General features: G+C 35.2%; 1 pseudogene; it reads right to left on the minus strand.

The window, feature by feature from the left end:
* Positions 1–22443, minus strand: part of LOC113079523 (low-density lipoprotein receptor-related protein 1B-like) — a 108403-nt pseudogene that overhangs the window by 49389 nt on the left and 36571 nt on the right.

A 22443-nucleotide genomic window follows, 5' to 3' on the forward strand; every position in this document is an offset into this window, starting at 1 on the left:
CACTGATCAGAGCGAGAGCGTCGCGAAACGTCACAAAAGGAGTGTGTTTTTGGTTGCCAGGGCAAGACAACCCTGCACAGATTACCAAAAGAGAAACAGCATTAAGGGACAAGTGGATGGAGTTTATTTTTACAGAGCATCAACGGAGTTGTGCAAGTGTTTGTGTTTGTTCCCTGCATTTCGAAGATGCTTGATTTAAAACAAGGTCCAGTTTGACGACGGATTTGCACATCGTTTATTTCTTAAGGATAATGCAGTCCCAACGAAAAGCGTCACGACCGTGGGTTGGAACCGCATGCGGTGAGTAAAACTGCTTCAAATATCTCTGTGTTGTTAACTTAGCTATCGGCGCGTAAGCACATCAAGTAAACAACATGTGATGTTGTCATCAAACTGCACTTTCCACATGTACAGCTTAATAATAATAAATAAATAAAAAGACAACAAAGTGGAACGTCATTTTCCAAAACCGCTAAGCAAATATATACAGTTTCAGTACATACCACATACAGACGTTGTTGCTGATGCTCTTGTTAAATTTCAGCCTCTGGATCTGATTCTGGATCATAAATATACGCTGAATCTGACTGTTAGCCATGGTTTGTTTTGGATGTTTTTTTCCTCACGGTAATGTCACAGCGTCCAAACGCTCTCAACAAAAGCCTACTGGCGCTCGTGATTCTTAAGCTCCGCCCACACGTCACGCCTCCAGCTGGTCGTGTTTTTCCGGGAAAAATCGGTACAGACTATCTTTCTCTTATGAATATAATAAAACTAAAGACTTTTTGGAGTTATGAAGGATGCAGTACTACTCTATATGTACTCAAGATTAACAGGATATTGAGTGAAAACGAGCATTTCACCCCCACCCCCCCCTTTAATAAATCATTCATGCTGCTGCTGATCCAGAAAGAGCAACACAACACAAATCATTATTTCTGTGTTACAAACATTTAAATAACACAAGTACTGGGATAAAAGTTTATAATTTGGGAATAAACATTAACTGTTTACAGTACCACTCAAAACTAAAACATCGTAATACTTGTATGTATTGTAACGTTTATCCTCTTCCACCAGGAGGTGGCAACAACTCACCATTTAAAAAAGTTTTCCATTGAATCATTCATTCAGGAGATTCCAATTGTGAAGCAGGTTTTTATGAATTGAGACACTGACCCCTTCATTGAAATGTGTAATTTATATATATTTTTTAAAGAATTTTTCAGAACCACTAGTAAATTACGTTATTTTGTATAGTTTAGATTCTCGTGAGAGAATTGAGATCACCTATATGTATATACAGTATTTTCCAGAGTATAAGTCGCACTTCTTTTCATAGTTTGGCTGGTCCTGTGACTTAGAGTCAGGTGCAACTTATCAAAATTAATTTGACATGAACCAAGAGAAATGAACCAAGAGAAAACATTACGGTCTACAGCCGCCAGGGAGCGCTCTATGCTGCTCCGTGCTCCTGTAGCCTACTACTAAAAACATAGAGCGCCCTCTATGATGTGCTTTCATTTTTTTAATTTAGTTTTTCAGTTGAATAAGTCTAGTTTCCCTGTATATTTAATCAAAAAATCAAAAATCCAAAAATATTGTCTCATCTCGTCTCGTCCCATCCTTGTGAACCATCTCGTGTCTCGTCTCATGGGATAAGTCTAGTCACAACCCCTAACAGTCACTCATTAACATGATTTGTCTTTGTATTTATCACACCATGCTGACATAAACCAAGCTTGTCCTGTAATACACAGTCAGCAAAGCACACTGTGACTATGTTCATCAGCTCATCTGACCCTCAGGTCAGAATGTGTTGATTTCGTTCCAGCTTCCCGCACAACCATCAAAAAAGTCCCCAGTGACTTCTGACGCTTCTAACATCAGTGACTTTGCATTGTGTCTGCTCTCATCACAGAGTAAGCATCTCAGACACCTTGTGTGAATAATACAAACAAGCTTTGTGTGACTAATACAAACAAGACGAACAAGAAGATCTGCTACGTCAACCGAAAAACGTGTTTATCTGCTCGTTTTAAAACTCTCTTTGATTCAAGGGTTTTAGGAATATAGTATAAAAGTTTGTTGAGACAACACTTCAGTGTCAATACATCTAAAAACGTTTGGTTTGAGTTAAATGTTAAAACAGTTGCGTCATGTGACGGAACAAAGGAAATTAATCACGTACAGCTGTTGGTGTCGTTGGAAACAGCGATGATTCCCATCGGTTGATGAGGGATGTCTGCACGGAGGACTTTTGTATTGGCTCCGGTGAATTTATCAGAGCGGATCACAGCCCGCTGCGTCCAGTCCGACCAGAAGATGAAGTCTCTGTAAATTGCCAAGCCAAAGAACGTTCCGGGTCCTGATTTCACGATTACCTACAAATTTAAGTAGAAGAATTTAAGTGAGGGAAATATCCTGATAACACTAATAAAAAATACTGTTTTTTTATAAGAGCACCATTAAACATTTCAGGTTGTAGACTTTTGGTGAATTTATATTTCTCATTAATTTAAAACGTTCTGAACTTTTGGAGCTTGTGCTTAAATGCCAGATGGATAGCAAAACAGATCAAAATAAATATATAAAAAGTTAAAATGATGGTTCGATTGATAGATGGATGGACAAACAGACAGATAAAACAAAAGAGAGACCAATGGATGGAAAGACAGACAGACAGACAAAACAGATACAACACTGGATGGATTGATAAAAAATAGAACAACAGATAGTTTGATAGAATGAGAACAAAAGAAAAAGAAAGAACAACAGATAGAATGATAGAATGAGAACTATAGAACTATAGAATGTTGGATGGATGAATGAATGGATGGATGGAAAGACAGACAGATGGGTAGAATGACAGAACAATGGATGGATGGATGGATGGATGAATGACGGATGGATGGATGGATGGATAGAACAATAGATAGAATGGTGGATAGATGGAAGGGTGGATGGATGGGTTATCGATAGAAAGATAGATAGACAGACAGGTAGGATGACAGATAGAAGGTTGGATGGATGGATGGATGGAGAGTCAGACAGACAGACAGGAAAAACAACAGAGAGACAGTATGATATGAATGGAGAGACAGTGTGATAGAACAATGTTGGAAAGACAGATATAAGGACAGACAGACGGACGGATGGACAGACCAACAGACAGACAGATAGATTCTATTCATAAATCTTACAGTTATCTTGTAAAAATCATTAAATAACTTTGAAGCACTGGTAATAAATAAATGAAAGCATCTCTCCTGCTGTACAGCACAGTTCCATCAGACAGTTTACTTTCAGCACCAAGGTGCACAGACCAAAATAAAGTACAGTGAGTGTCTGTATAATTCACACAGACACACGGGCCCGTCCAGAGCCAGAGGGGAAGCATCGTGACACCCGAAGGACAGCCCTCCTCCATTATCCCCCACATTATAAATGATTAAACCAGATCTAGAGAGAGTGTAAATGGAATCGCTGTTGTAACAGACACAGAGATACAGTACATCACGCACTGCCTCGGGGAGGAAGTTAAGCTGTGAAAGAGAGGCTGTTCTTCACGTGCCTGGAGGAAATGGATTGAGTCCTGTCACTCAGAAAACAGAGATGGTAGAGATGGGAACAAACCGGGGTTCAAAATCTACACTCAACAAATAGATTTCAAGTTTGACTTTGGAAAGTAAAATAAAACTTTCACTAAAAACATTCGGTCCTTATCAAAAACAAACTGTCATGACTCACTCAGTGAAAACTGTATCATCACTTGTTATGTATTTATTTTTCTCCACAACTCCATATGGTGCATATGCCCTGAAGGTTACATTAAAGAAAATTAAATAATGCAGTAGGTCTATCATATATTTATTTGTCTGATGTACATATAAAAAAAATATAAAAAAAAAAAAAAAAAAAACCTTCTTAATTCTCAGATTTATATGAAAAGCAAAAAAAAAAAAAAAAAAAAAAAAACTGAGTAAATAAAACGAATTAATTAATGTGATAACAGTTTTGAAAAGTCAATGAGATTAAGTCATTTTTTTCCCTGTGTGTTAAAAAAAAGAAAAATGTTGATTTCTCACATTTATTTGAATAATTTGTTTTTTTTTTACAACAAACAGCGGTAAATAAATAAAACTTCATAAAATCAAAGCATTTTGACAAAAGCAATTTTTGTCAGCAATTTTGACAATAGCAAAGCAACAAAGAAAAGGAAGGATAAATATATAACTATACAAATCCAAATAAATAGAGAGACCAATATTTCTGTTAAGTTACTATATAATATAACATCCACAAAACAAGCCACTACAAATACTAAATTACAGTTTCAAACTGCATGTAACCCTTGATCGGTTAAAAGAGAGGCTGCACACATTTTTATTTATATATTTTTTCTCAACTTTAAGAGCTTTTCATTTTTCATTTTTTATTTATTTTTTGCTTGGCTTTTGTGAGCCACACACATCTGTTCTGAAGTGCAGCATTAACCGCTCTTCAGTAACACACGCAGACACAGATGTCTCTTAGGGGCCGTCCGTTTGAATGCCAGTTTCTTTGTAATAATAATAGGCAGCTCAATGGGCACATGGAGAGCGAGGCTCGCACTTTAATCCGTGATGACAACATGTCAAACACGTGTTCTCACCCTCATGCGGTCGAGACGTCTTTATTCCCAAGTGTTTCATCGCCGCCCCACACACATGTGTGGGGGATCAGGATGAAAGATGTGGCAGACATATCTGCATGACGTTCTGATATCAGAGCTGTCGTCTCGACAGGTAAAAAACCTTTTCATGCTCTCTTAAGATCTAAAGTTTTTAGCATTGAATTACGAATCAGTGGACACGAACATGACATTCCTGCTCCGAGCGCAGGCTTACGTTTCAAGTAGCTTCTAAGCAGGGATTATTTCAGACTTTGCTCTCCAATAATGTGATGGCGGGTTACTCAAACATAACCTTAATTAAACAGGTTCTATTTTTTTTTAAGCTATACTGACCCCTTGGCTAAGCTCCGCCCATTTTTATGTACAGAACAAATCAAATGTGCCCATAAGGTAGTTAGATCTAATTGGATGTGATTTTTATGAGTACTGGAAAGAATTGCGAAATTGTGGAATTGCGACATTGTGAAATTTTTATTGGCGATTCTCCGTTAAAGAAATAGTTGTAAAAATATAAACAACTGAAAACTACGGAGTTGAAGCAAATGCTTTTTAAAACCAGCTGTAAACGGAAAAGCCTCATTTGAATGTGATAACATTAGTGTAGCCTTTCTACAGTGTATTTACAACCTTTTTTTTTTTATTCATGAAGTAACGTGCTTAAAAACTAAAAACTACAAATCTGAAATGAATCAAATGCTTCCCAGCCAATTGCAAAGAGTAAAGCTTAATTTGAAAATGATAACATTGCTGTAACGTTTACAATGCATTTACTACTTTTGGAAATAGGTAAATTACACAGTACATACTATTTGATTTTTCATAAATTTGAAAACTAAAAGAGCTGTTGAGGTTTCTGAAGTACGCTGCAAATGTTACAGCAAGCACAGGCCTCACATTTGAATGTGGAGTTGATAATGTGAAAAGTAACCAATCAGCTATGCTATGTGAATCATTTTATTTATTACAATTTATTTGAAAAGGGACCACGTTCAATTGTAACATACATGTTGCCATTTCATGCATTGAACTGAATTTAGCCAATGGCTAGTTTCCATCCACAATGACATCACTATACCAGATTGAGTTACAGCCTATAGATCTGTGCCATCTAGAGTTTCATGACAGAACTTTGTATTAGTTTAACAAATCTACAACATATTCACTACCTTTGAGGAAAACTGCAAATTAAGCTGAACGTAAAATACAACTGTGAAAACTGCAAATCTAGATTGAGGAAAACATTTCTCACTGTCAACTGCAATGTGTGGAAGGCCAATTCCCCCACTGAATTAAAAAAAAAAAAAAAAAGACGACGACTTGCGAGTTTTATAACACAACTAATTTTATGATTTTGACTTTTATTCAAAGAATTTCATAATACAAACTTGCAATTCTGACTTTTTTCCTCTTTTTTCCTATTTATGAAAAATAAACTCGCAGTTGCGGGTAATAAATAAAATTGAGGGTAATAAAGCGGGATGGAAACACTTTTCACAAAAGCCTTATTTGAAAGTAGGAACTATATTTACACAACACTTTCTTTAAAGAAATTATTAAACTAGACAATAACGCAATTAAAAATGGTTTTCAAAATCTGAACAGAATAGATTGCTTTCCAACCACTGTAACAAAATTGGTTGATTCAAGTGTTTTAGAAATCACACACTTTACATAATGAAAGTGGCATATCTGATGTTTTGTTGTTATTAGGTTTCATCTAATTTGCATGATTCTGAACTCCTGGGAGTTTAAATGTGTGGCTCTGTGTGTTTTCCTCTAGAGGAAGTATGAAAAGGCTGGAGTTTGAATCTGTCAGCTGTAACCTAGATGGTACACTCTGACAGGGTCTGCCTCGCTAGCCCTGCTATCTGTCTGACATGCAACAAAACAAATCTTCCTTTTGTGCGCCCAGACCAATTTTCACCTTTTAATAGCCCAGCGAGCAGATCGTTTCATTAGCCAGCTAGAACTCATTTAGCACACCACGGCATTGTTGGCGGTCATCAACCGATAAACAATGTCAAACCCTCTTACCTGCGGTTCCTGGCCCTGTGATGAAAGTAAACATTAAAATTGGTTTACTTTAGCAGTTATTAACAACTTATTTTTAGGTCTGTCAATCAATTAATATAGTTGGAACAATTCTTTAAGTTGAGTTGTAAATGTTTGTATTATTAAATACTAGACATGATAGAAACAGAACTTTAAATATGACCATTAAAATACGTCCGATCAATATTTATGTATTTTTTCCCCTAATTAATTATATTAAATTACCATGTTAAACTAACAGCCGTAATTAATATATATATACAGCAGAAACTAGATTGTGTTGTTGTTTGTTTCTTTTTGTGCATTATTTTTATATATCATTTTATTAAATTAACGTACAACTGACAGCCCTACTTATTACATGTGGAAAAAAAAACATGGATGATCAGTTGTTTTACATTTTTGTGCTATATTTTCATAATCTTTTTATTAAATTAACATGTTAAACAGACAACCCTACTAATTATAAACAACAAAAAAAAAATGACATGAAATAAATGACAGGAACAGGATTTTTCATAAAAATATGACCAGTTGCATTATTTTTGTGCATTATTTTATAACCAATTATATTAAAATAATATTAAATTGAATAATACATTTTATGAAATTAGTGTGTCACACTGACATCCCTACTTACTATATATGACAGAAACCTGTATATTTTTATAATGAACTGAACCCAAGTAACCTGTATTCAGTGGACGAGAGCTACATTTCTTTATGTCCTCCTTCAATGTCTCACCTCAGCAAAACAGAGAAGCTTTACAAAGGCTGAAAGCCGTTTGCACTGCTCTTAAAGCACAGCCTCCACTTCAGCTAATGCACTTCCATGCATTTTTTTAAAAGTTACACACAAAGCAGCTCCATACTCACGTATCTGTGCGAGCCGTCGTAATCACACCTCTCAATGTGGCCGAGACTGCCGTCTGAAAAATACAGCTTTTCAGCTTTGTGGTCAATGGTGAGTCCATTAGGGGTGATGACATCCACACTAACAATGACGCGGATGTTCCGGCCGGTTAAAGTCGACCTCATGATACTTGGCTTTTGCTCGTTCCAGTTAGTCCAGAACATCAAGCTGGGGGAACACAAACAGACTGTTAGCTGTCACATCACATGATTTTTACCATAAAACTCTCATCCTAAAAAAACAAAACTGGAGTTATCCTTAAAAAATATCAAACTTAACTCACAGAAGCACTTTTCTTAGAATAAGTATCACTATTATAAGCCATTAGTTCTTCAAATTTTCAGACATACATGGTTTCCTGAGAAGTCACATTAAAATTTCACAAATATGCATTTTAAAACTTAAGTATGAAAATGATCAAAAGTAATATATATATATTAGTGGTGGGCCGATATCGGCATTAACGTGCTGCGTTAACGCGAGACTCTTATCGTGCGATAAAAAAATATAGCCGTTGATCGATTCTCAAAGTTGGGTTGGGAGCTGGGTCTAGGCAAGCTATGATGACTTTCACCTTGATATTTTATATAACCAACTGACTGAGGCCAGCCTAAAAAGATGCTCAGGACAGTTGATGGGCCACTGCTGCGCATCTTCACGAAAGCTTATCCTTTTCACATGTTTTTACGCCTTACCGCTTGTCGATTTAAACATTAAAGCATCCAAACACAAGACGCGGAAAAGCTGAACGGAGTAGCTGGTTACTTGTGCGCTGTGTTCGGTGTGGAGAGAGAGAGAGAGAGAGAGAGGGAGAGAGAGAGAGAGAGAGAGAGAGAGAGGGAGAGAGAGAGAGAGAGAGAGAGAGAGAGACGCATATCACGGACAGCGACACTGAGCCGAGCAGAGCTCTCTTCTGCACAGAGAAAGGCATCTCAAAACACTTGAACATCGAATTTGCTTATGTTTGCTCTTGTGCCGACAAATACATACAAAATATGTCAAAATATCCACCTTGGAAATTATGCTCGAAAAAACTGTCAGTTATTTTTTTAAGTGTAAGTAAACAGTTGAGGGAAAAAATGGGATGTGTATTATATTGGATGCGTTCATCGTCCATCGTCCATCGTCCATCGTTCATATATATATATATATATATATATATAGCAAAACTGTAATACTGTGAGAAATGTTGAAGGTGTCTGAATAAATGTAGGTTTGATTGAATATTTCTTTTTTACTTTGAAGACTGTCCAGTGCTATTTTACATTTAATTATTTGGTTTCTGTACCTTGACACCTACAATCTTGAAAAAAACTTAAACATTGATGTGAAACAGTCGTAATCTTGTTTGCACCTTGTGAAATGGGGAATTAGTTTACATCTTTTTCAAGCACTTTGTGATGCATCCTCCATGCTCCTACACAGTACCACCGTGTGACAATACACTGTATATCAGCAGTCATTTTATTCATTAATTATATAATTTATAAGTTAATTACTTCACATGAATTTCCTGAATTAATAAACTCATATAATATTATTTTTTTATTAATTTGTTAATTCAATAATAATAAACCATTATGCATAGTAATTATTATTATTATTATTATTATTATTATTATTATTATTATTATTATTATTATTATTATTATTATTATTATTAAATATTAAATAAATTAATAATTTAAATTGTATTTTAAATATAATTCTTACATTTATTTAATGTTTTATATTTTTACCATTATATATGACAAAATTTACTTTTATGTAAGTATATGACCAGTTGCGGTTTTATTTATTTTAATTAATTTTATCAAATATACATGTTAATCTGACAACCCCACTTATTTACCATACAGTATGACAAAAGATTTCAAATATGACCATTTTTATATATATATATATATATTTATTTGCACAACATTTTTAACAGCACGTTTCAAGTTTATGATCAGTTGCTTTTTAATTTTTTATATATATATATATATATATTATTATTATTACAATACATTACATTAATACATTGTAACTACTTATTATATATGGCAGAAACTTTTTGTATGGTTGACTGAACTATCATACGCATGCAATCAGTTGTGTATTACTTAAGCAATAATGTCACCATTAAAAATATCTAAAAATGTAATTACATATATAATATCAAATGTAGTGGCATGTAACAAATCATGCTAGTTCTCTTCTCACTTTTATAAGCTGTACAGTAATACACACAGTAAATGTTTTCTTTGAATGACACATAAAAATGATACGAGTCTAGATATAAGCCTTCTTAAAACAAAACATGAACCATTGATGCTTCACTATACTGTGCTAATAGCCTCATTAAAAATGTATTAATCTGAAATTAGAATAAAAAAAAGTCTACAGCCTAATAGCAACAGCCCTTTTTATTTTAACGTGGCAGAAAAAGACAAGTCAGTCGAAGGACAGAGCATGTCCTTGTGTTTGAGACGAGTGTGCTAGCCTGGCATGTGACGGCACCTTGCAGTGTCAGCTGCTAGCGCCGGCGTGTGACTCCTAGCTGTGATCTTTGGCAGCTTTTGGATCGCTGGGACTTCTTGCTGACAGAAGCAGCCACTTATTGTCGTGCTAATTCTCTAACAGGCTAACACACCGACTGCTACTGTCCGACTAAGTGCCGTCAGGGTATGAAGCAGTGAAATGTTCCTTAGAGAAAAAACTGCCATGCTAATGCTAACACTAAAATATACTATATTGTATTTTACTGTACCATTGAGAAGTTACAATGGTTTGCATTTCTGATGTCCAACTTAGAAAAACTGAAGAGAATGTTTGTTTAACAAACATTTGTCATGTTAAACACGATCTTGTTTATGAGCGTACACCTGAAGAACGCAAACTGTCAGTATGGCATTGTTTCCTCTTAGAAATTTGACAAACACTAAAACTAGCTGTCATTTTGCTTCCATATACAACATTTTTCAAGCATCAGGCAATGTATATATATTCAAAAGTAAGACAGAAATAGGAAAATTCCACATCTGACTGAATATAACTTAACCAACAATGGTGGGAAAAGTCATTTTAAATGTAGACGCCTGAGGCAAAATCAAAGTAAACACGGTGCTATGACTTTTATAAGCTCAATTTGTCTCAATATATCTAATAATTGATGATAGGTGGTTCTCAACAAGACAGTTTTGATCAAGGAAGCAGAATTTTAGATGTTACATGATGCTAACTGCTACATAAAGCACAAAAAAACATGGTAAGAATAACAAAAATATACGGTTATCAACTTTAAAAAAAAGCGAGATAAATATGTATATCTTTTGTTGTGGATGTCAAAAATTGTGCGTTCAGTCTAACTTTGTGGTATGTTGGCGCAAATTCTACTAGATGCTAGTCAGATTAGCAGATGTGAAATTCAGAAAATCATGAACAAAACTACAGTTTCACTTGTAAAACTTGTTATTTGTGCTGACAACAAAATGCTTTTACAAGTATTAGCAATTCAGCAACTTATAGTAATTTTAATAAATAACTGTAAAGGGAAACATACCTATTAAGATCACGTACCCATTGAGCACGCTTCCATTTTGGAGATCAGATTATGAAAATAAACAATAATTTATCATCCTACGTGATGTCTTAACCAACTGATATGTTTGTTACTATATGCGCTCTATAATTTAAAGTCAATCCATGTGTTCACACTGTCTGGCTGCCATCCTGAAAGCTGTCTAAAAACTTTCACCAAAAGAGTGGCTTTTATTTTTGGGTATGTTTCACTACTTATTGTACAATTAAGGGATTAATGTTCAGACTATTGCATATTATAAATTTTTGGTCCTAAGTTGTGGGAAATAATTACATTAGATCCAAAAGTTAGTTTTAGCAGCATAATGCAGATACTACAGAACACAGTTAGCTGACTAGCTCTATAAGACTGTGTGTCACATGACAACCTGTCATTTTAATAAATATTACATTAAATTTATTGGAAAATGTTGCTGCTCCAATAAAGCTCAATGTGCTCTCTTTAAGCTCTTCCACATTGAACATCTATGTAAATACTTTATAAACAGATTTTAAATATTAACTGATGCTTGACACTTTATGTTAATCGATTTTCTATGGATTCTGCACACTGTCTCTGATCTTTGGCAACTAGCATCAACTTCTCCAGACTGTAAATCTGTGGAAAATGGGGGCAAAAATCATGAAGTGGAGTATTTCAGGCTTAAGAGACTATAGACTAGTTGACATCCATTTAAAAAAAGTGGTTTCATAATGAAGTTAGTTTCGGTGTTCATCCCGATGAATTAAATGTTTTATTGGTGTTTTATTAGATTTTTGAATGCATTAGTTAGCTGAACGTGGACTAGTCTTGCAATGTGCACTTCATTATGAATATATAACTGATTGATTTGAATGCCTTGGTGCTTGATTTTTGTGTTGTAGTTTTGTGACTGACTTTGTACCTTCAAAAAAAAATATATTTGTACAGTCATTATCTTAAAATAAACAATCACTTTTAATAAAACATGATATGAGCATAAATGTAGCCATTTGTTTGAATTTAACAATGTATATATTAATTGAAATGCTTTTGTCATTTAAAATAAAATTACATATTTTTGTGTGAGAGATTAATATTTTATTTTAACATACCAATATTTTGTACTACAAATATCTAAAAGTGTAGATTTTGGTGGGCTTAATACTGTAGGTACCGTATTTTTCGGACTATAAGTCGCACCTGAGTATAAGTCGCATCAGTCCAAAAATACGTCATGACGAAGAAAAAACATATATAAGTCGCACTGGACTATAAGTCGCATTTATTTAGACCCAAGAACCAAGAGAAAACATTACCGTCTACAGCTGCGAGAGGGCGCTAATAGTAGACTACAGGAGCACTGAGCAGCATAGAGCGCTTATTTTGATAAATAAGTCGCACCTGATAGGGTACGTTTACTCTATACTTTATTACACACATTTTAGTTTACTTTCGTATGACTTGTGCGCAATGTTTACTGTAAAACATAGCTGAGAACCACTGCGCTAAATGACACTAAAATCAGAGGATTAAACAAAAAGGCAATCATGAACCGCTCAGCAGGGCAGCAATTGGCCAAAGTAGAAAAAATTATAATAAATATATGCATAGAAGTGGAACTTAATTAATATTTTCTGATTTGCAAATGAAAGGAATTGCTGACATAGACCAAGAGATGCAAACGTCAAATGTTTAAAGATTAATACCGCACATCTCTGTAGCACAGGTCATTCTGTTTAAAATCTGAATCTTTATGAAGCTCATAACTCACTGATGTAAAATTAATACTCTGTATGTGGTCTGGGGACTAATTACTCTGAAATAATTAGAGGATCCCTCTCTTAATTGACCCTTTGGAAAGACAGCCATCAAAACAAATTTATCAACAGGGATTCTTTTGCGGTCAGGTGGAATCCAGAAACTTTTGACCTTTGAGACGGATGGATTTATTTTACAGTAATGAAAATAAGTAGTTGTTTTTTTTTGTTTTTTGTTTTGTATTTATTTATTTATTTATTTATTTATTACCACGGAGTATAAATGTAATTCCAAAAGCAATCAGTTATGAAAATTACATTTAAGAAAAACATATAAAACACTAAATTAAAATTAGAAGAAATTGATCAAATAAATGCATAATATATATAAATATAATAAAAAAGAAGAATGTATATACATTTGATATTTCGTATAAATGCACATATTTTCATTTAAATTATAAAGCAAATCGTTTTTAAAAAAAACAATTCCCACTAGTTCTATTTCAGTAACATTAAAATATTTTTCAAACTACAAAAAAAATAAAAGTCCCACTCTTAAAATAGCTGTTCTTCATCTGTCTGCATATTCAGTTTGTATAAGTCATACAGTTGAAAATGAATACTCTTACAAAATGTCTAAGATGAACTAAAAACTCTAGACTTACTTCTGACATTCATCTAGAGTGAGGACGTGCGGGTGGTCCTCCTCAGACAGGGAGACCACCGTGTCTCTGTTGAAAGCGTCTGGTCTAGTTTGGTCGATGCTGTGGCGGGTGATGGTGGCTGTGGTGGAGCTCGTCCAGTACAGGACGTCCCATCCTCTATGGTACGCCAGACCCTCCACAGAACCAACATCTAGAGAAGGAAACAAAGCGTCAATCCTAATCTCTCAAGTATACTCAAATAACACACAGACAGTGACCTACAACAGACACTTTAAACATGCTACACTTTAAAGCCTGAAATAAAAGCACACATCACACCTTCACAGGTTCAAACTGTTGAACAATTCTGTTTATGTAAAACAGAAAACAAGAAAACAAGGCAGGATGGATCCTTATCCTCAAAACCCCCATAGAGCCTGACATGGAAAGTGAGTGGCACTGAAAAAGACATACAGGCTCTGCTTCATTACTTACAGTGTACATAACAATGATTTAACAAGCGAAAACCAGGACCCCAACTGCGCTGAAAAAAGGACAACATGACACCAACCTTTCAGAACAAATGCAGTAAATTATTTTTGACTATTTGTCATTGGACTGTATAGGAGAGAAAAATCTCAAATATAGTCAAGTGTATTTCACAACAGTTCCTCAAAGAAGAAGAATAAAGGAAAGAAAAAAAAGTGTTATCTCATATATTTCCTCTGAAGCTCCACGAGAGAGCTTCACAAACTTTGTTTCAAAGTGTTTGCAGATCTGCTAACGTCTGCAATCCATCATGTGTCGCTAACACTGCAAGTCAACATAAATTGCCTTTTGCAACCCATTTAACATCTGTACTGTCAAGTTTTAGGAGTAAAACAGATATTTCATGAGCAGTGTTCAATATTATTCATCATAACTGACTGGAATAGTAAAAAAGTAAACATTTGCAATTAATGAATCAATAAAAGTATAAATGAATACATTTCTACTTCAAAATATTTATAAATATAACAAGTATTTTTTTAGCAGTAGTCAACAATACATTGTATGGGTCAAAATTATAGATTTTTCTTTTGTGCCAAAATTCATTAGGATATTATGTTCCATGGATAATCTCCTACCGTAAGTATATCAGAATGTATTTTTGATTAGTAATATGCATTACTAAGAACTTCATTTGGACAAGTTTAAAAAGGGATTTTCTCAATATTTAGATTATTTTTTATTTTCCGCATTCCAGAACATTTTAAACAGCAGTATCTCAGCCAAATATTGTTCTATCCTAACAAACCATACATCAATGGAAAGCTATTTATTCAGTTTTCAAATGATGTATACATCTCAATAAAAATAAATAAAAAAAAACCTCATGACATGGTTTTGTGGTCCAGGGTCACATGTGTTTATAGTTTAAGGTTTTAGTTTACTTAGTGTTACTTATTTTAGTACTCCAACTTTAAACAAAAATGAGAAATCCTATCCAGTTTATACAGTATAATATTGAATTAACAACCCTCTATGCACACCGTGGCAATATAAATCGCAATTGGCTAGTACATTTTTTAGTTTACTCGCAAGACTGATATACTATTTACACACACACGCACACACACACAAACACACACACACACACACACACACACACACACACACACAATCAGCTTATCTTTGTAAAATGGTACAGCTTCTTAAATGGAGACGGTAATGTTTTCTCTTGGTTCATTTCTCTCGGTTCATGTCAAATTAATTTTGATAAATAAGTCGCTCCTGACTATAAGTCGCAGGACCAGCCAAAGTATGAAAAAAAGTGTGACTTATAGTTCGGAAAATACGGTAGTAATAGATCATATAATTACTAAAAGATAATACTACTACTAATTCTGCACTATGGATTGATGAGCTGCTGGGTTCAAGAATATTAATCACGTTGTCTATGTTCGGTTGAACTGATTTGCTGAAATCAAAACAGGGATGATAATACAGTAGATCAGTGCAAACTGGCCAATCTTCTGCTTGTTCGAAAAAGTTTAATAATTCTAAATGAACTCCATTATTTTGACAGGAGAAGACAAGTCGTGCGTTTACAGTTCGGCAAATATAGGTGCACTGTGCGTCCATTGAGATGAAGTGAAAAGTACAGATCGCTTAATGGAGAGAGAACTCTGAAGCACTCAGTCAGTGTTCAGCGATTGAAAATGTGCTAATTTTATAATAACCTTGAACACACACACTAGCGAGTCAAATTCAAAGGGGGGGGGGGGTGAAATGCTCGTTTTCACTCAATATCCTGTTAATTTTGAGTACCTATAGAGTAGTACTGCATCCTTCATAAATCCAAAAAGTCTTTAGTTTTATTATATTCACAAGAGAAAGATAGTGTGTACCGATTTTTCCCGGAAAAACACGACTGGCTGGAGGGGTGACGTGTGGGCGGAGCTAAAGAATCACAAGCGCGAATAGGCTTTTGCGTTGAGAGCGTTTGGAAGCTGTGACATTACCGTGAGGGAAAACCCATCATCCAAAACAAACCATGGCTAACAGTCAGATTCAGCGTATATTTATGATCCAGAATCAGATCCCAAGGCTGAAACTGAACGAGAGCAGCAGCAGCAACGACTAGCTCCGAGCGGGGCTCGACTCCATCTAACGTCACACAGAGCCATACTCGAAAAAAACTTTCCGAAACTTGTGACAAACCGGAAGGAGTATTTTGGGAACAAAAATACTCCTTCAAACGTACAACTTAATTTTTCAAACTTTGTCCATGTTTAGCATGGGAATCCAACTCTTTAACAGTGTAAAAAACTCACTATGCATGAAATAGCATTTCACCCCCCCCCCTTTAAGAATTTATTAGCCATTGCCTAACTATAGACAATTTAGTCGCCCAGAGTAAAATTTAGTCGCATATGTAAGTGATTTACTCGCAATGTAGAGGGTTGATAAATATACAAGTCAAACCTTTTTTGTGAATTCACCATTCACAATTAAATAATGATTATGTAAGGGATAACCAACGGCTTGACGTGCATTCAAGGATTTTAAATGCACGATGTGGAGCCTCATTGATTATCCCACTTATTCCAGTGGTTAATTGCTAAGTTATAGACCAGTTAAAGCAACTAGCATTGCTCTTTGCAGCACAATATTTGACAGAATGGGTAAAAATGTCAGATATTTTTGTCATTTACAACACATTAGCGCTAGCATTCTGCCCACTTCAAATCAGACAGAGATTAAACAGTGCATTAAAATCACATTTATTTGAATGAATTATAGCATTTAGATTAATTAGAGATAGGAGTTGTGTTTGCATTACAAGCATGCTGTGTCTGCGCATCTCTCTTTACAAACAATGAATTACTTCAAAAACAGTGACTTTACCATCTCGTTGTTAAGAAATATAATGTAGCGATCTAGTATCTAGGCTTTTAAACTGATTTGGCAATACCTGTGCATTAAAAAGTTTTACTAATTAACTTTCAGCCAATCAGAATCCAGTATTCAGACAGACCATGGAACAAATTATTATAATTAATGTGTGTTAAAGTTTTGGCAAATAATGGCAAAAAATTAGCAGATAATTATTTTAATGTTATGGTTGATAATAAATGGCAGCTGGCAGATTATTACATACATTCTACATAGATGCAAAATATGAAAAATAAAAATAACCAAAAAATAAAACAAATAATAAATTAAATAAAAATACAGCAGGCACAAAATTATAATGTACAGTGTGAAAAAAAAAAATTGAATCTTTAACCAATCATTATCAGATTTGTCAAAGATTACATTTAACAATGGTCGCGTAGCAGATCAATTCTGCCAAGACAAAAGGTACATCAACATTACCCTGTAAACTACCATGCTAAACTCTAAAATAGTTTTCACGACAGAACTTTGAGAATTTAATGACAGCAATGGAATTCTAAAATCCAAAAACCAGGGGAAATAAGTATCCAAAAAATAAATATACAATTTTCATCTAAATAAATAAATATATTCTAAACTCAGTATGATACCAACATAACATGCATCCATTGAAAGAATTTTCACTATAAGACCAGGAACAAGTGCTAAGAAAACAAACTTGACTTTAAACAGCAATAACCTGGTATTTGTTTATCTGAGGTCATCAAGAACACGGATCCAGATGAAAATGACTAGTTTTGAGAATGAAGGTGACATGACATTTCCACTTCGGGCTCCGAAGAGAGTTACGCAAGAAGGCCAAGGTCTGCGTGTTGCCTTGGAAACGTCTCCTGTACGATATATTATGTGTGTGTCAAGCGATCACATCCCGCCTGCAATCTATCACCATCCTCCGGCTAACAAAGACAGATTTTCCCCGATGGAGATGCAGCATTGGCATCGATGTCTCTCGCTCTTTCTCTAAAGGCCTGAAAGCCAATCATGTGCTGTTGAACTCCTCTAGCATAGTTCACACTCGACAGCGAGTCGCTGTCTGTCTGACGTCTTCCCTCTGCATGTCTCTCTCTCCAAGCCAATACTCTTGCAGTAGCTCTCTTTCAACCCTGACCCACAATTGATTTTCCTCACACATGGATAAAAAGCCTTCAGGACTCTGCATCTTGCGCGTTTGTGGAGTTTTGACTAAGTCAAACCTTTAATTCTATCTAATATTCTCTCACAGATTTCCATTGAATTAAAATGGACTCTTTCTTCATTCATAAACAGGACATGTCCCTCCTACATGACTAATTATACTTTGTGTTGTTAGTTTTTTTGTATTCTTCAAACTGATTAGCTTTTTCATAGTTTAGTAATGTCTAAAAATAACCCGGAGGTGTGAACAGAGCAAAACATAAGTGTTATTTTAAAGAAACTGTTCACCAAGAAGTAAAAAAGCTCACATTTATGCGAAACACAAAAGTTGGTGTATTTTTAAGTCTTCTGGTAGTTCAATCTTGAAATATAAATCATTATTCACTTAGGCACCTTTCAAGACACTCAGGGACACTGTACAATAAAACAAAACATAAAATGCAAGCATTATAACAACACATTAAACAAGCAAATCATTAAAAGAATTCTAAACAAATATGTTTTATCTGAACTTTAAAATGGGAAATTGAATCCAGCTGGCGAATGTGCAAAGGTAAAGAGTTCCATAGTAAAAATAAAAGCCCTACCACCAAACCAACTCATCTTGAAGTCTGGAACAGACAATAAATGTGCAGAAGATGATCTCAAAGAGCACAAAGTAATATACAAATCTAAAAGATCTAAAAGATAATGAGGTGCCAAATTATGAAGAGCTTTGTAGGTAAGAAGTGTAATTTTGTGGTGTACACGAAAATGAACAGGAAGCTAATGCAACTTAAAAAGAATAGGAGTTATGTGATCGAAAGTACATGAACGGGTAACTATCTTCTGAATTCGGAATTAACTATAATCTATGGAGTTGTTTTCAGGAATGGCAAATAAAAGACAATTGCAATAATCAATCCGAGATGTAACCAATGCATGAATAAGCACTTCAGTACTATGTTGAGAGAGTGAAGAATGAAGTCTTGCAATATTGCGTAAATGAAAATAAAATGCAGAACACGAAATATTACTAATATGAAAGACAAACGAAAGCAAACCATCCAGTATAACTCCAAGACATTTCACCCGGGCAGAAAAATTGATTGAACAATTATCAATGAATAAGGTAAAGGATTGAGTCCTAGATAAAACAGACCTTAATATTATTATTTATTTATTTTTTAGTTTGGAAAGTCCAGTTTCCATTCATTGGTATTGCGTGGAAATTACCAACGTCATTATTTAAAATGTATTTTTTTTGTGTTGCACAGAGGTAGTAAGTCAAACAGGTTTTGAAACAAAAAAATCTGAAAAAATTATGGGTAACACTTTATTATAGGGTCCAATTCACACTGATAACTAGCTGCTTATTAGCATGTCTATTATAAACATATTCGCTGTTTATTAGTGCTTATAAAGTACATATAATGCATGACATCCATAATCGTACCCAATTCCCTAAACTTAACAACTACCTTATAAACTATAAGTAAGCATCAAATAAAGAGTTAATTGAGGCAAAAGTTATAGTTAATGGTTACTTAATAGTGTGAATTGGACCCTAAAATAAAGTGTGACCAAAATATGTATAATTCTTTTTTAGGTACTTGTACTTTAGGTATTGTACTTTTTTCTTTTTTTTAAAAAAAGTAATCAAATTCTTTCAAAAACAAACACACTGCAATTTAGTGTAAAATAACCCAGAGGCTCTGTTGCAAGCACAGGAAGAGGCAGACAGGGTGCTCGCGTGACAGTTTTGACAGTCGTTTTTATGAAGAGCGAGAAAGATTAGGTATGATTCCTCTGTCTGTGAAAGTTCACACTGATTGAACAGGTTGAGCTGTTGTCAATAAAATAAAAAAAAAAGATTTGGAAGCGCTGTTAACAGCGTGACAGTCTTTTAAAATCACCAGCACTGGTGAAAACTATAGAGGTCTGAGTAAAAGTGATCGAGCCGAGCAACTGTCTCGTCTTGAACTGACTTTAATTTGGAGAAGCTGCAATGTCAGATTTGAACCACCCTGTCAAAAAAAGCCAGATCAAACATTTCCATAAAAAAAAAAAAAAAAAGTCAGACTAAGTTCACTTTAAACTCCACATTTAAAAACGAATAATCACAAATCAGCTAAAAAAGTCACTTCAACTAAAGAGCTACCAGTCATGCCCTCGCCTCTATCAGCCCTCAAACAAGAGTAAACAGACAAGCTGTTTATCAGCACCAACGCCAAGATACATGCCTGCAATATATCAGCATAAATATATGACAAAGGATAAAGCTTAGCGTCTAGGGTCAGGTATAACAATCCCAGCGCCTGCCACGGCCTCGTTTGACAAATATCACAATTCCTCTCAGGCAAGCTATCGTTCAGCACGCCAGCTGCGAACTGACAGCTCTGCAGGTTAATGGCATACTGATTAAATGAGACGTGTGTTAATGTTGACAAGGTTAGGGCCTGATAAATCACAAGAGGTATGAATTTCAATGCCGGCTACTGGGCTGCCGCTTTATCAGAGTAATTGGCTGTACCCTGTATGGATAATTTATTTACACTTTACCACAGTTAATTGGCCGTGATGCTGCTACAAATATGAGCTGCATTGCAAATAAAGCAAATAAATGTGTTACGAAAGCACCTCGGACAGACAATATCAGGCTGAACGTTCTGGAAAATGATCTAAAAGTTTTGGCCAATCCATACAACCAATTTCCAATTCATTCATATGTTCCTCACAGACAAGACGCTATTAACATTAAGGAAGACAAAAAAGCTCTGTAGAAATCATTCATCAGCATTATTCAGGAGGTATCAACATTTTAGTTTCACCAGACATTGTCATTTCATCTTTACTTCATTCAGTATGGGCTTTTGAAGACACAAAACGTCCAAGGAAACATAACAGACTTGAGCATGAATTCATGAAAGGTTTCTGAAAAAAAACTGACAAAATAACAAATAAACTAATATTTCCGTCAAAAAAGCGTGACTAACAATATAGGCAAAAGAAAGTAATTAGATGCATTTACTTACTCTCAGCAATGACGCGTCGTCCTGTCCAGTCGTCATTGATTACTTGTATATTCCCATAATGAACATCGCTAAAGAAAATCCGATTGGTTCCGTGCATTTTCTGACGATGATCAAAGGCCAAAGCTATTACGTTTTTAAAATAATCTGGGTTCTCGTACACCCTTATCGGCGAGTTGAGGTTATTCTCATCCGATAGATGAATACTCCTCAAAACGGTCCTCTCGGAGTACAGCAGGTAACCCTCGTACCTATTGCACCTAAGTCCATCCTGAGCAAGATATCCGTGGGCGCAAGCACAAGTTTTCCGGTTATTCCCCAAGTAAAAACAAAGTTGCTGGCATCCTCCGTTTACTCTGCTGCAAGCGTTTGTACCTGGGTTGGTAAAAAAAAGAATATCAGAGATCAGACTCCCAACAAAGTAGGATGTCAAACTCCATTCCTAGAAAGTCACTGTCCTGCAGAATTTAGCTCCAATCTCAATTTAACATGAGTAAGCAGCTAATCATGTGCTTCAGGATTACTAGAAACCTTCAGGCAGGTGTTTTGGAGCTGGCTGGAGCTAAACTTTGCAGCACATTGGCCCTTTGACACATGTGGTCTAAACAAATTATATCACCGATTCATGGCTTTGAGACAATAGTTTTCAGCATGCAAACAAAATCCAAGTGTAATTTGAAAGGGTCCAATGTCTGGGTGAACTATTCCCTTCCTGTAAAGCTAAAAAAAAACAAGATCTCTCTCAGACATTCACTGCTATGTCAGCAAGTCTAATTGATCTCTGTTTTCATATGGTGTCCATCACCAAGTGTTCTTTATCAGCAGGAAAATCCAATCCTGGCCCTGGAGGGCAACTTTCCTTTTAACTTTCTTCAGAGTTACTAGAAACGTATGCGTGTTGGAGCCAAACTGTGAAAAGGTGTTCTTGCAGAAGCTGAATTGGACACCCCTGCTTTATCTGGGATAAACTTGTACTTGTGTGCATTGGTGCAATGTTCAAAGAACAGGAAAACTGCCATTAAGTGAAACCTCAACCTTTCTCCCGATCCTGGTTAAAGACCTTCACATCTTTCAGACTGGCACCCAAGCCGCTCCTGATGGTCACTACATTCACGGCATCTTTCTTGGAAGCACGGCGGATGGATCCATTGGCGTAGGCTCTACCGTTATGGGGGCACAAAACCAAAAATTAGACAATTGCTAATCAATGGCCCTCGACTAATTAAAACCAAAGAACTCATTAAAATACAGTACACAGCTGGTCTAACA

This window comes from Carassius auratus, unplaced genomic scaffold, assembly GCF_003368295.1.
Source record: "Carassius auratus strain Wakin unplaced genomic scaffold, ASM336829v1 scaf_tig00028481, whole genome shotgun sequence".
NCBI lineage: Eukaryota > Metazoa > Chordata > Actinopteri > Cypriniformes > Cyprinidae > Carassius > Carassius auratus.